General features: G+C 40.9%; 1 protein-coding gene and 1 long non-coding RNA gene across 6 annotated transcripts in view; one reads left to right on the forward strand and one right to left on the reverse strand.

Annotated features, from left to right (window-relative positions):
• MICAL2 (microtubule associated monooxygenase, calponin and LIM domain containing 2) overlaps positions 1-15,431 on the reverse strand; it is a 157,963-nt gene that overhangs the window by 46,566 nt on the left and 95,966 nt on the right. For 2 of the 4 annotated variants that reach the window (XR_012679496.1, XM_075188466.1), the window contains one exon: positions 13,938-14,163. The exons of the other annotated variants lie outside the window; for them this stretch is intronic. The gene's annotated coding sequence lies outside the window, so the exon portion shown is untranslated. Of the gene's footprint in view, positions 1-13,937; positions 14,164-15,431 lie in introns of those variants that run through there. 4 annotated transcript variants of the gene reach the window in all.
• Positions 5,995-14,089, forward strand: LOC142104027 (uncharacterized). Of its 2 annotated transcripts, none has more exons than XR_012679497.1 (3): positions 5,995-6,204; positions 11,503-13,277; positions 13,974-14,089. It is a non-coding gene; the product is annotated as an uncharacterized LOC142104027 (long non-coding RNA). The 2 variants fall into 2 exon arrangements; XR_012679498.1 differs by having other exon boundaries at positions 6,000-6,204; positions 11,503-11,602.

The following is a 15,431-nucleotide window of genomic DNA, read 5'->3' on the forward strand; positions in this document are numbered from 1 at the left end:
CAAAATACAATCGTTTTGCAAAATTAGGATCTAAACGGCACAGAAATCAAGGATTTAGACTTATTCACACACGTTTTTATCTGCTTATAAATGGGATCTATTGACTCCCCGTGTCTGACACTTAGCAGCGAAGTGTCTCCGAAAAGTCCGTGAGGCACTTTGCGGTGGAGATTTGACAGGACTCTCCGCTCATTTTTCTGCGCACTGGAAAATAAGTGGAGATTTCTACCGTAATTGCAGTTAATGCGTGCGGCATGATGTCTGCGATTCACAACACCGGTAACGGAATCTCCCCCATACAAACAGGGCGAGGTGACCCGTGGGCACTACAAAATCCAGCACAGTACTTACAAGGACACCAGAGATCACACAAGACTGCACATCTTATAAAGCAGATTAAAAATATAGAATTGACAAGCACGGAGGCTTCTAAATAACCTATCCACCCCCAGACCTCCCCTGGCATGTATATTGTCATGTTGGCATCTATGCCAGTCTGTATAACTGCAGTCTGGGCTCCGGTAATACCGTTTGGTTTATGTCGGTGCTGAGAGGTCTGAATTCAGCGCTGACTTTCATCATACAGCAAAAATCAATTTATATTTAATAAGTACAAATCATCATTGTAAAGTTTTTCCAGTTGAAGCCGTTTTTTTTCGATGATGCAGATTTATAATCAAATAAAACAATGGTTGCTAGAAAACACAACGCTGTGATTACCAAGCGTTGCCGGGATCACTGACAATAAAGTAAATTGGAGTTTATCAGAACTATCGCTAAGTGCACCCAAATGATTCATGTAATATATCGCTGGGTTATAGCAGTGAGACCGCTGCCAGCACAAGGATTAAAATAGACCCATTTTTTTAAGTGTGGTTTATTTTACCTTAAAAGGACACAAATGATTGTGTGAGGAATATGCAGTCTCTATACATGTCCACATGTTTGTAGTGAGCGGTCATCTTACATATTAGTCACCGTTCTCCAGAGACCAGAATATAACACCGGGTCAGGTTTAAGGAGAGGCAACGGAGGCAGCGGACTAAGGTCCCGAGCTTAGCGAGGCCTCCAGAGGTGTAAGCAGGAGGTACTCTGTAGTATACTTGTCTGTTCTGGTGGCGAGTATACAGCACAGAGCCTGTTCTGGTGGCAAATATACAGCGAAGAGCCTGTTCTGGTGGCAAGTATACAGCGCAGAGCCTGTTCTGGTGGCAAGTATACAGCGCAGAGCCTGTTCTGGTGGCAGGTATCAGCGCAGAGCCTGTTCTGGTGGCGCGTATCAGCGCAGAGCCTGTTCTGGTGGCAAGTATACAGCGCAGAGCCTGTTCTGGTGGCAAGTATACAGCGCAGAGCCTGTTCTGGTGGCAAGTATACAGCGCAGAGCCTGTTCTGGTGGCATGTATACAGCGCAGAGCCTGTTCTGGTGGCAAGTATACAGCGCAGAGCCTGTTTTGGTAGCAATTATACAGCACAGAGCCTGTTCTGGTGGCAGGTATACAGCGTAGAGCCTGTTCTGGTGGCAAGTATCAGCGCAGAGCCTGTTCTGGTGGCAGGTATACAGCGCAGAGCCTGTTCTGGTGGCAGGTATACAGCGCAGAGCCTGTTCTGGTGGCAAGTATACAGCACAGAGCCTGTTCTGGTGGCAAGTATACAGCACAGAGCCTGTTCTGGTGGCAGGTATACAGCGCAGAGCCTGTTCTGGTGGCAAGTATACAGCGCAGAGCCTGTTCTGGTGGCAGGTATACAGCGTAGAGCCTGTTCTGGTGGCAAGTATACAGCACAGAGCCTGTTCTGGTGGCAGATATACAGCGCAGAGCCTGTTCTGGTGGCAGATATACAGCGCAGAGCCTGTTCTGGTGGCAAGTATACAGCGCAGAGCCTGTTCTGGTGGCAAGTATACAGCGCAGAGCCTGTTCTGGTGGCAGGTATACAGCGCAGAGCCTGTTCTGGTGGCAGGTATACAGCGCAGAGCCTGTTCTGGTGGCAGGTATACAGCGCAGAGCCTGTTCTGGTGGCAGGTATACAGCGCAGAGCCTGTTCTGGTGGCAGGTATACAGCGCAGAGCCTGTTCTCCCCACCACATGGTAGCACCATGGTCAGGCAGAGTTTATCCTTCAGTGCTGTCCGCCTCCATCTCCTGACCTTGCACCGTGCACTAGTGATTGCCACTGATTGGTAGATAAGTGACAGCGCACCCCATGTGTCTCCTCCTACAGCGTAACATCTGACACTTGGGCAATCTCTATTCCTCAGGTGACATTTGCTCTTTAGGACTTGAAACTAAATACATGTTAGTTAAACATTATAATAAATGTGCTTTGCAGTCAATGATTTTTTTTGGGGGGGGGAACATATGAAATCCCAGGGGCCCTAACTAGCGTCCCTTACCCTTAAGCCAGACCTGACCTACACTAACCTAACTGCATCATTAACATAGTAACATAGTAACATAGTTGATGAGGTTGAAAAAAGACACCAGTCCATCAAGTTCAACCTATTTTGGATCTCCTGCGATCCTGCACTTATATTTGAAATTAATCCAGAGTAGGCAACCGCCCATCTGTTTCAATTTTGAAAATCCCCCCAGACTCAATATTGCAATCCAATTTTTACCCTATATCCACTACTATCCTTCATTTTAAATTAACGGTTGTATCCCTGGATACACCTTTCCGCTAAAAATTTGTCTAACCCTTTCTTAAACATATCTATTGAATCTGCCATCACAACCTTCCCTGGCAATGAATTCCATATCTTGACTGCCCTTACTGTAAAGAACCCCTTCCTTTGCTGGTTGTGAAATTTCCTCTCCTCTAACCTTAGGGGATGACCACGTGTCCTGTGTATGGTCCTTGGGGTAAAAAGTTCCCATGAAAGCTCTCTGTATTGACCCCTAATGTATTTGTACATAGTAATCATATCTCCCCTTAGAAGCCTCTTTTCTAAAGTAAACATGCCTAAACTGGCTAACCTTTCCTCATAACCTAATGACTCCATACCCTTTATCCATTTTGTCGCCCTTCTCTGAACCCTTTCTAGTTCCAAATTATCTTTTTTTATAGAGTGGTGGCCCGAACTGTACTGCATATTCAAGATGAGGTCTTACCAACGATTTATACAGTGGCAAAATTACACTGTCTTCCCTTGCATCTATGCCCCTTTTTATGCATGCCAATACTTTGTTTGCCCTTGCAGCTGCTGCTTGACATTGAGCACTATTGCTAAGTCTACTGTCTACAAGCACTCTCAAATCCTTTTTCATTATAGATTCTCCCAAATTAATTCCATTTAATTTATAGATTGCGTTCTTGTTTTTGATCCCTGAATGCATAACCTTACATTTATCTGTGTTAAACCTCATATTCCATTTAGCGCCCAATCCTCCAGTTTATTTAAGTCCCTCTGTAGAGAAGCTACATCTTGCTCTGATTTTATTACCTTACAGAGTTTAGTGTCATCTGCAAAAAATAGAAACTTTACTCTCTAAACCATCACAAAGGTCATTAATAAATATATTAAAAAGGAGTGGTCCCAGCACGGAACCTTGAGGTACTCCACTTAAGGCCTTTGACCAATTAGAAAATGTTCCATTTATCACAACTCTCTGTTCCCTATTCTCTAACCAGTTTTCGATCCAAGTACAAATTTTGATTTCTAGACCCAGTTCTAATGCGGAGCGATGTTGCCCTTTGTCCATTGCTGAGGAAAATATAAATTAAAAACTGGGGAGGGAATCTGGGAGAGATGGAGACCTGTACGAGACAAAGTAAATCAACTAGATGTCCCGGGTAATACAGGACTGTTGGCAACCGGACCAAAATAGCATTAAAACTAGAGAATATTACTAAAAACATTCTTCCAGCAAACGCTCTGAAAAGGAGAAGTGGAGGTGTTGCCTGTACCAACCAATCAGATTCTAGCTGTCATTTATCTGGTACATTCTAGACAATAATGGGGAACCCCAAGAGGCTGTAGACACCCATCCTGTATTTAAGGATCTAGAATAGTTGTTGCATTTATTTTACTGGGCCTCAAGACATTGGACTATGAGCAAATGACTCAACAAGACCTAATGCAGAATTTAGGGGCAAACCAAGTAGGATTGAATCACCTAACGTTGCACCCCTCCCCCTCTTTCACTTTGCCCCTCAAAGATCTTCAAGACTTGAATGAATTATAGAACGAGCAGATGTCTTACATTGAATTGTACTTTTTTGGGGTGTGAGGGGGGATTAGTTCCCTTTTTGGGGACAGGATATTAAACCAGCAGTGATTCTGATATCAGAGAAGTACTTATTACTTGGAATTATTGGGCAACAGAGCGAACACTTCTAAATAAGATCAAAGAGGAGTGGGGTGAGGTGCCAACACGTCCAGCTAATATCCCCAGGTCTGCTCCGTGGCTCGGGGGAGATTGGTGATAATCCAGAGATGCTGTTTACTAAGTAACATTCTCCTCTTCGATGCCAGGAGAAGGGACAGAGCTTTGCTCCAAGTACCGAACGCCAGCCAAGAACACAGTAATCATTTCTGGTCCACGTGTTGAGCAGAATCTGTCCGATCACACTGAGCTCCTTCTGCGTCTCCTCTTTCATGAAAACAAAATACTGGGAATGACTGAGATAACTGGTTTTCAGAAAAGCATCTGTCACAACTAAACAGCTCGTTATTAATGATTTCATGGACGGAGGCTTTGCTCACACTCCCAGTTTCATGTATGAGTGCAAAAGGACCAAGTTATGACAAAATGCTGCTTTTAGCTTTTTCCTGGAGATATCTGAAATCACATAATACAGCCCTACGCCTGTCATACAAAGCCCCCCATTCACGTGTTGTACTGTTTATCCGTTATAAATAGCTGAGAAATTATATTGTCTGTGAACACTTCTCCCTAATTACTTCTGGCATCAGATTTTTTAATAGTTCTTAGAACGTTGCAATTTGCTATAGTGCAAGCTGAAACAAATTAATGCAATCTTTGAAAGTGTATTCTGTAATACCAATTTAAAGGTGAAGTATAATTAACATGATTATTCTATATATGTAAATTATATATAACGTAACTGTTTTGTTCATTTATTCATTTAAATTCTTGTTTTTTAAAAAATATTATATTGCTTTGTAATAATGCTCCTATTCTCTGCCTGGCCTCTAGATGGCGCTAACTGTACATGTTACAATGTATCCAAGACGGATCTCAGATTTTCAGCTACAAATCTTTCAAAGTACATTGACTAGAGATCAGATCCTTCATTTGCAGCTTAATTATTGTAATATATTTTTGTGGTTTGCTGACTTAACAAGGAATAACTTATTTTTTTATTGTCTAACAATGTGATTTATTTTATTGTTTTTTTTTTGTAATAGACAAGTTTGAGCTTTCAGTAAGTTTTTATTTTATGCTTAATTCAAAATGGGCAAAGTTACAAATAAATAGACTGTTCCTGAATTTCTCCGGTCGTGGTGGAGAGAGCTCAGTAATAAAAATAAATAAATAAATGGCAATCGGTCTGTGCAATGTGGTTGTCAATGTTGTTGGCAATGTGGTTGGGAAACTAGATTGCACGACTGCCAGGATCTGGTTTTCTCTGTATGGACGAAGATCTACCTGGGACGGTTACGGATTTTAGGGGTGAGGCTTTGTGAAATAGGGACATAAATACAAAACTCCACACCTAGGGTATAGAAATTTCCTAGTTACACCGTTGATGGCCATAGTATTAATCGCCCTGAGGAAATGAATATATTACTGTTCAAATAATGTATACATCCCCTTTACGTAAGGTGCAATTGGTTGTTTATAGCAAAGTGCGATGAACAAGGGAACGGCTCAAGTTCAAATACACAAAACTGGTTCCACCGGTTCCTGTGTTATGTTCCCGCTGTATCCAGGTGTTCGTCTCCGTGACGTCATTTTTAATCCTTTGCCAACACACCAGCAGAGACCGATGGGCTGTACAATCCAGATATAAAAGGTACAAATATCACTTATATTTGGGTTATAGGAGGATTATACGCCGTTCATTGCTCTGCTATGTTGTTAGCAGGAATTACATGGGGCGAGATCTATGTCCCCTAATCTCTGTTATTTATATTGGAAACTCAATGTCTCGTAAAGCACAGAGAGAATTGCGTCTGTGCAATTTATATCCATCTTTCCTGACCATGAGACTTGTTATCTCCAGTGCGATGGAACGGAGAACAGTGAGTACGAGATTATCTTACTGCATGATTCTCTGTATGTCCTGTACGCAGCTTGTGTGGAACTACAACTCCCAGCACACCTTGCCTATGACACATACTGGGATTTGTAGTGCAGGATTGGTTGGAAACACCCAGCTGCCGACACTTACTCTAAAGCTGTGTACACCCCTACGCAAATATCACGCAGATCACACTGTAAACGACCGTTTGGTCAGACATTGCATTAGTGTGTACTCTCCAACTATCATGTTTTATTGTACCAAAGCACATGGCATCTGTTGATTTGGTTTTATAAACTACCTAAAATGACGATCAACAATGGAACGATGTTGGGCAAATATGGCAGTGTGCACACTCACCACCAGCAGTGTAGGCAGATATCTGTACAGTGTACAGAGTCACCATCTATTCAGCAGATGTCTGTGTAGCTAGAGTTTAAGGGGTAGATTTAATAAAGCTTCTAAGAAAGGAAAAGTTGCCCATAGCAACCAACAGAACCTAGCTATTATTTATCTGGTACATTCTATAAAATGATAGCTAGAATCTGTTGGGTTGCTATGGGCAACACCATCACTTTTTCTTTTTAAACATTTTAGTAAATCAAACCTTAAGTCTCAGTCGTGGGACTTTCTAAGAATCTCCCTTTATGTTTTTGAGCACTACATTTTATAGTCTCTCTTTCAACGTTAAACAAGGTTACTCCCAGGTCTGACGGGTATTTTGATCAAAAGATTCTGTGTTACTCTCATATGTGATATAAAGTGTACTGAAACCGCCATTGCTTGGTAGCAATCAACAATTCCACCACGGTTTGTGATACTTTGACCACAAGGAACAAGATACCAGTTAGAGGGTCGGTAACCTTAAAATACAAATATATTGCAATATTTATATGTAAAAGTTTCCATACCTTGACAGGAAGTATGTTGTTTGACATTGTATGTAACGTCATCTACCTCGCTGCAAATCATTATCCTTTGTTATCGGCCATTTTAGACAATTTTTGCCGCTCAGTAGGATTACAAACAAGAAGTCTACTGTTCACAAGGAGAAATCTTCCCCCTCCCATGAATAATCCTGTATCTCAAATACAAGTCCCCAAAACGTACTTATTAGTGACTTCAATGCCTGTTGAATTTAGGAATAATTGGAAACTTTGGAAAATTTTCTAGCAGCAGTTAACAATTTTGCTCAAAACCTCAGGTCTTATAATTATTTCTACATGAATACGGTACTTTAGATATTTACCCCTCACGTGGGGTATTATAATTACCCCCCATGTTGTTGTACAGATAAAACAGACAGGAGCACCTGTCTCGTACATGGCTCCTCTAACGCCGGAGGTGTTTATGAATCGGGCTGCCGGCCAGGTGCTGGGTCATTAAGGATTGGTACATCAGATCTGTTTTATTGGGCAGATCTAGGCAGCCCGTATAACTCCAACACTATAAAGCAGAAAGGTCACAGACTTATTTCAGACCCTCTGCCCGAACATTGTGGGATTGTCAGACACGTCAGGGGCTGGAGATTGAATTTCTCACCCTCTCTGCCTGGTTACAACCCAAACCTGTTCTGGGAGACGCAGTAAAGTACAAAGTACATCCATGTAACCTGCCTGATAATAACACAGGAAGTCGCCTGATTGTACGTTATTAGGTGGGGATTAAATTAGCTGCGTTACTTGAAAAAGTAACACAGTTTATGCACTATTACCGTTATTACGGTAATAGTGCGCGTAATTACTGTTATTACGGTAGTTTTAAACCGGATTTCTGCTCGCGGTTCAGGGAGCTGCGAGCTGAAATCAGGCTTAGTATTACTGTAATAACGATAATGCTTTTAATGCTGCAGGCATTAAAAGTAATAACGGCAATTATGCGCACTATTACCGCAACAGCGGTAATAGTGCATAAGCCGCGTTACTTTTTCAAGTAATGCGGCTAATTTAATTATCCCCTTAGAGTAGAGTCATGTTTTCAGGATTTCTTTAATCATGCTCAGGTAAGTTAATCTATTTGGCTGTGTCAGTAATTATCCCACCTGTTCCTACAGACAGAAATCCTGAAATCATGACCTGTTGGTATCTCTTAAGGACTGAACTTGGACTCCTCTGTTTCAGAGAGAGACCAGGGGCCTGATTCATTAAGGATCTTAACTTGAGAAAATTCTTATTTCAGTCTCCTGGACAAAATCATGTTACAATGCAAGGGGTGCAAATTAGTATTCTGTTTTGCACATAAGTTAAATACTGACTGTTTTTTCATGTAGCGCACAAATACTTGATAGCTTATTTGTACACTGAAATTTAAAGTTGATAAAATATGTTCAGGAGACTGAAATAAGACGTTTCTCAAGTTAAGATCCTTAATAATTCAGGCCCCAGAACGGTACATCTCACGTATAAGTGGGGTTTATAATAACGTTATGTCCTGCTGAGTAATATACGACAGCTGGTACTCTGTATACAGAACGTACACGTTACATAAGCACTTCAGTAATAAGAAGTATTAGTGAATGAAATGTCAGCCGTAGACTCCAATAGCACTTCGCACCCTAGTGGCTTAAATGATACATAAATGCCGAAATATAGACCCAGCTGGAGTCACCTTTAGGATGTATGAGGAGCTCCACAAAGGATATATGGTGTTTACAAAAATTTATATTTAACTCTCTGGAGTAAATGGATCAAACCTTCCAAAAAGTAAAACTGTTGATTTAGTCTATTCTAGGACAGCGAGGGGTAACGTGAAATAGCTGGAGGGCCGGGGCCTTCAAAGGGGCCACAAAGAGGAAGGAGGGGAAGCGACGACATATTGCGCTCCCGCCATAATGACGACCTACCCAGAATTCGGGAGTCTCCCGGACATTCTGGGAGAGTTGGGAATCTGATTGGTTACTATCGGCAACGCCTTTACATTTTACTTTTTAGAAGGTTCGATACATTTACCCCTCTGTCTGCATTCAGCAGCTGCTGTCTGTTCTCATGTACATAGGTCAATGCTGTAAGGCTGAGAACCCAGATGAATTAGATGCAGTTTTCTTGGATCTATTAGTACTGCCTGGCAGCGGGAGATCAGATTGTGCCTCTGGCTGCAGCTAATGCTGTCTGGTAAAAATAGGGCTCCAGACCTAGATTACATATACGACCATACACTCAGTACCTATAAATAAACGTATTTACTTCCACCAATTACATGGACCGGACATATATCACTGCCAGATACCGTAGATCATCTCTGCGTCCACTTTTCTGCAGAATTACTTTATGTCCGTCCACTTGCAGGATTTTTTTGTTTTAGAATAGTACAGTTACTTCAAAATACATTTTACAAAAAATCCCACAGGTCCTCTTTAAATAGATTCCGGGAACGTCATTTAAAAAAAACAAAAAAAAAAAACCTAATTAAAAACTGAACTAAAAGCCGCAGCCTTATTCACAGACATAATCTTGATCCAGGTCCAAAAACAACAGCTGGTCTATATCATAAACTATTTGAAAGCGCCGGTCCTATATATTCATTTAGAATGGGACAAAATCAGCAGAACAGGGTACAACGTAACCAAACCCCCCCCCCCCCACCCATGTGTTACAGTTACTCTTCCAACAGAATCTCGTATTCGGACCCTTTGCTGAACAAATTCCAACATTCCGCAGTCACCTGGACGATGGAGACCACCACCCAAATTTCTAAACGTTCTGGCGGAACGTATGAGATTTAATGGTCTTTTAATGGCATATCACATTATTCAACACGTGTAATAAATATCTGAATTTATACAAAAAAAAGAAACACCCATTATACGGAGCATATTACCTACCTTTGAAAGAAGGAAATACCACATCGATAACTAGGAAACAAGTGGGTAAGAGCTTCATGACAGAAAGCAGAAAGTACAAACATTAGGTGCTGAGGGCAGAAGTAGGCGGATACCTAGAGAGAGGCACCTAGAGAAGCACAATGTACAAGGACACATAGAGAAGCACAATATACAAGAACAGGCACCTAGAGGAGCACAATATACAAGAACAGGCACCTAGAGGAGCACAATATACAAGAACAGGCACCTAGAGGAGCACAATATACAAGAACAGGCACCTAGAGGAGCACAATATACAAGAACAGGCACCTAGAGGAGCACAATATACAAGAACAGGCACCTAGAGGAGCACAATATACAAGAACAGACACATAGAGGAGCACAATATACAAGAACAGACACATAGAGGAGCACAATATACAAGAACAGGCACCTAGAGGAGCACAATATACAAGAACAGACACATAGAGGAGCACAATATATAAGAACAGACACATAACATATGGAGCAATTTGTGTTGTTCTGGTAATCGTCGTCTTCGTTCAGTTCCTCCCGACTGCTAACACAGCAGCAAACAGGGACATGTACCAAGAATGACAGACTATAACTTATAATGCTAAAAACAAAAATGTGTTACCACTGTGCTGGGTTGCACTGAACAGCAGATTCTCAGTGCTGCCCTTCCGGATTGTATTCTCATTAAAAGAAGCTTTCAGCTCATATCCAGAAGGAGCAGCATTCCAGAATATCACTTTAAGGACAAACCTTTTTGTCACCTTTGATGCTTCACTAAACACGTTTTAACGTATGTGGTTTAAACAAAACATGACTGGCCTGAGCCATTAAAGAAAGTAAAGCATAAAAAAAGGAGTAAATTTGCACCTGGGCAAAACCATGTTGCATTAGAGGGGGAGATAAATTTAAAATGTGAGGACAGATTTATAGTTGGGTAGGGCATGTCCTAGATCAACTTTAAATTTCAGTGTAATAATAAAGCTATCAAGTATTTGTGTCCTACATGAAAAAGCAGCCAGTATTTATCTTATGTGTAAAATAATAAACTAATTTGCACCCCTTGCATTGCAATATGGTTTGTCGAGGAGCAAACTTACTCCTTTTTTCGCTTTGCCCTCCTTAATGACTCGGGGCAGACACGTCACCAAGTCTTGTCGTACTTTGTGACCTTGTATCTATGTCCAGAGAGTTGGAAAACATTGCACCATTGTATAAGGTGAGGGTTATGACATAACAACCTTTGCAATATAGCTGTGTACACTTTGGAGATTCACAGGAGGAGATCCTGCAGTCTGCGCTGAAACGGAGAGGACATACTGAGCGCCCTAAGTCTCAGATCCAGGCTTCTGATTGGCCAGCCTGCTCTTTGATCTATTAACAACAAACTGATGCGATTATTCATCTCGCCGCTACCCTTCAAAGCTCTGATTTTTTCCCCCCCTTAATCTCGTGTTTATCTTGCAGAGTTCCTCTTACACGGACACAGAAGATACTTTTCTCCCGAGGCGAGGAGGACACAAGATCTGAAGATATCAATTAAAGGCCCTTCACATCTGCACAGCAAGTAAATACAGATTTAAGCTACCCGCTGAGATGAACGGAGCAGAGGGGGCTGGATCCTGTAGTGCTTTTGAGGAACCTTTGTAAATATTTGCTCTGATATTTTTTACTTCCCGCCTGGAACGTAGAATAGGATCAGACATCGCACGTGGTGTCCGCTGGTGTCATATTTTTACATCCCAGAAAGGTTAAAGTACTTGTTGGTTATTATTTAACTCCTCTGAAACAAACTGGCAACCTTACAATGTCATTTTCTATGCACAGATTAATAGTAAAGATTCCTGTTTCCCTTGCAGATAAATTCTATCTGTACAGAAATTGCACCTTCAATTGAAATATATGCTGTAAGGCTAATTAATCACCTATAATGGGAGAGGGATTTGAGGCTGACACTCAATGAAAATTTGGTTTAAAAAGAAACAAAAATAAGTTGTAGTAATACACGTTAAAAATAAAAACCCACCAAAAATATTTCCCTGTAAATGAGTTCTAGAATATAGTCCTTCGGGTAACACTGATCCTATTTGTACATTCTGATTGGACTATTGAATGATCGCCTACAAACCGGCAAGAGATGATCTGCGATATTTCGTGGACTGGCCTTTGGTGTGGCTAGGACGACAGCTGAATGGCTGGACAGGCAGAGGAATGAACAGGACATTCAATAGTTATAAGAGGAGATCCGTACAAGTTCATAAATGCTGCTACATGTGCCATCGTGGTCTGAAAGTGCGTAATATGAAAGAGAGATGTAAGGTACAATCCATACTACGTTTCGTCATGCAAGTGGGACTATAGAAAGACAGATGGACAAGACATGGTGTATTTTGTCAAATCTACAGGGGGGCTCTCAGAGATACAAACAAAGGCCAGTGAAAGGACTAGTGAGCAACCATCAAGGGAATTAAGCAGAGAATGGAAATATCAGGGTCGAGAATGTAGCAGAGGAAAGGAGAACGGACTAGAAACAAGAGTGACACAGGGTCTTCTATCTAGATGAGGTTAGAAGGGTCTAAAAAGCGGTGTAAATTTAGGTATAAAACTAGAAACGGGATCTACAAAGAGAAGCAGGTAATTAGGACCAAGATACAAGGAGTTAAGGGGTAAGTCTACATAGAAGATGTTATGGTGGAGGTCATGACACAAAGAAAAGTGTGGACAGTTTAGAGGAAGGTCTGATGGAAACAAAATGAGGACACAGGGTCACAACAAAGACGACAAGAGAACAAACACAAAGGACAATGGAGAGCCAATAAAAATGACCAGAGAATGATGTGACTTAGACACATAATTACTATCTGTGATATTCACAGAATCCGTGATTCATACCTTACACCTCTTTATAACACCAGTTTCTTTACACTCATGGCCATTCAGTTCCCCGGGAAAATGTTTTCCTACTTTCATAATCAAAATGACTTTTTTGAATTGAATCCAAGTTGACCTTGGAGCTGAAATCGTGTCCACAGCCTCCGTTCACCACATATCTCCACCACGTGCAACCAAAAATATTGTGTTTGCTTTAATATTCTCTTTGGTAACGCCAGAGGGTCGGGAAAAACTGAAAGATGTACAACTGCAAGAGATAAAACTCCGTGACTTGTGGCATGTTGGTCTCTTGATTCACATGTGTGCGCTAATCTGAACTTTACCTGGAAACAACCAGATAGACTCAATAGGTAATCCGTGAGAAGGCTTTATCCATCCAATGTGTATGTAAGGAATGCTATGTGTTTATGGTGTCATTTGTGTATCCTAGGAATCCATTATTTATGTTCTATATGACATAAGTAGACGTCAACACCATGTAGATAACTGGCCAAATAGAATGTTGAATCATGTGCAAGAGGGCAGCCATTTTGAACTGGTCATCAGAATAGGTAGCTTACTACAGTTGTTCAGTACTAGAAATGTACTATACTCATCAAAAACGAAACACAGTGTGAAGGCCACAGTGAGGTGTTTTGGGCCCTTGTGAGTCAGTCGAGTAGCTGGAGGCGATTGGTCTAAACACTTGTTGACATGACAGTTAAGGGCCATCTGCACTGTTGATAGTCCCCTAATATGCAAATGTTTTTGATTGGTCTAAACACTTGTTGACATGACAGTTAAGGGCCATCGGCACTGTTGATAGTCCCCTAATATGCAAATGTTTTTGATTGGTCTAAACACTTGTTGACATGACAGTTAAGGGCCATCGGCACTGTTGATAGTCCCCTCTCACTAGAACAGGATGTTCTCTTTAAAAAAAAAAAAAAAACTTTGATTTTTTTTGATAGGAACATATTATAATTCTGGGGCCTCGAAACACAAGAGAAACAAAAGAACTGAAACCAGAGTAGTTTACGAATTACTACATTTATTCTCGTTTACAGATCAAATGCCATCACGATGAACACAATTTGCTGTACACGTCACACACACATGACGGATTGAAACACAAGATTAGAAAAAAAAAAAAAAATCACTTCATTTGATAAAAGTACGTGATTTAAGATCCTAAGCAACAGCCTGCCCCAAAAACAAGAGGGAGACGAGCGGAAAAAGATCCGTTTTGAGAGGCGTCTGCAACAGAAGAAGAGATAACAAAGAGACATGGAGCAAAGGAGGTTTGTATGAGCGGAGAGACGTGGGTTATTGAACATGCAGATTTACGACACAGATCAGAGCGTGAAATCAACGTGCATTGAACGCAGAGCTGGACAAACTACAACGACACATAAAAATAGCCTAAAAGCAACTTTTGTCCTTTACTTATCTCCTCAAAAACACTTGTTATATTTGTCTAAGGCTTATACTATGTCTTCTAAGTCTTCTGATTCTTGTGTCTTCAATAAAATTATTTTGCATAGTTTGGAAATATCTCAGACTGTTTTGAAACACTGACCCTGTTTAGATAAGGTGGTTGATGAACATATAAACAATGACGGTATATACACATGGTATTATCTTCCTCACTGCATAGTTTTCAAGATCAGTGGGGATTAGTCTATAGAAGTAGAGTCGGCCATATTGCAGTTAGGATGGTGATGGCGCTGTAGTTTTGGGTGGAGTTGCCAAGATCTATGACACTGTGCTGAGAATTAAAGGGTCTATCAGTTCAACCAGTGTATCACAAATTTATTGATTACATGTTTAATTAATCCTATTGTTGGTGTCTTTTTCCTGCAGACGGCTATATATCCATTAATCTATCCACTTGTCCATGTGTTAAGAACTCTCACAGTTGTGAAACTTTGGCTGCATCTGACGTCTGTACTGAGGGCGAGAGACTAAACGGTTAAAAACATCTACCTCCAACTGGACTGCAAGAGTTTATTTTCTTGACTTCCGACATAAAATATCCAAGTATCCAAATATCCAATAGAATATATATTGATAATAAAATGTTTTGCCAATATTCCAGAAAGATTCTTATTTTTCCATTTTGGAAAAACAATCAGTGTCAGGAAATGTTTGTAAAACCTCAGGACAGACCTGTTCACTGGTCCTTTATGGGGAAAATACCCCACAGTACCAATATCTATTACCAAGTGCCAATATCTATTTATTGATTGGTTGAGTAGAAGGCAGAAGTGTCTCCTCCGGGTATTTGTGATTTTTCTTTTGACTATTAAAATGATCTAGGACAGAGGTGAAGATCCTGGCACAAAATATATACATTGAAATGATCTAGAACCTAAGAAAAGATGTCCTGGAATTTTATATATCAGGGAATGCAGGTTTATTGGAATTCATTCCTGATTTTGAAATGGATCAGAGGATGGTTCCCGGGGAAAATCATTAATTATTTCTTTATTCCAACAATAATTATACTGAAATGGTCTAGAAGA

The sequence above is a fragment of the Mixophyes fleayi genome, chromosome 10, assembly GCF_038048845.1.
Source record: "Mixophyes fleayi isolate aMixFle1 chromosome 10, aMixFle1.hap1, whole genome shotgun sequence".
Taxonomy (NCBI): domain Eukaryota; kingdom Metazoa; phylum Chordata; class Amphibia; order Anura; family Limnodynastidae; genus Mixophyes; species Mixophyes fleayi.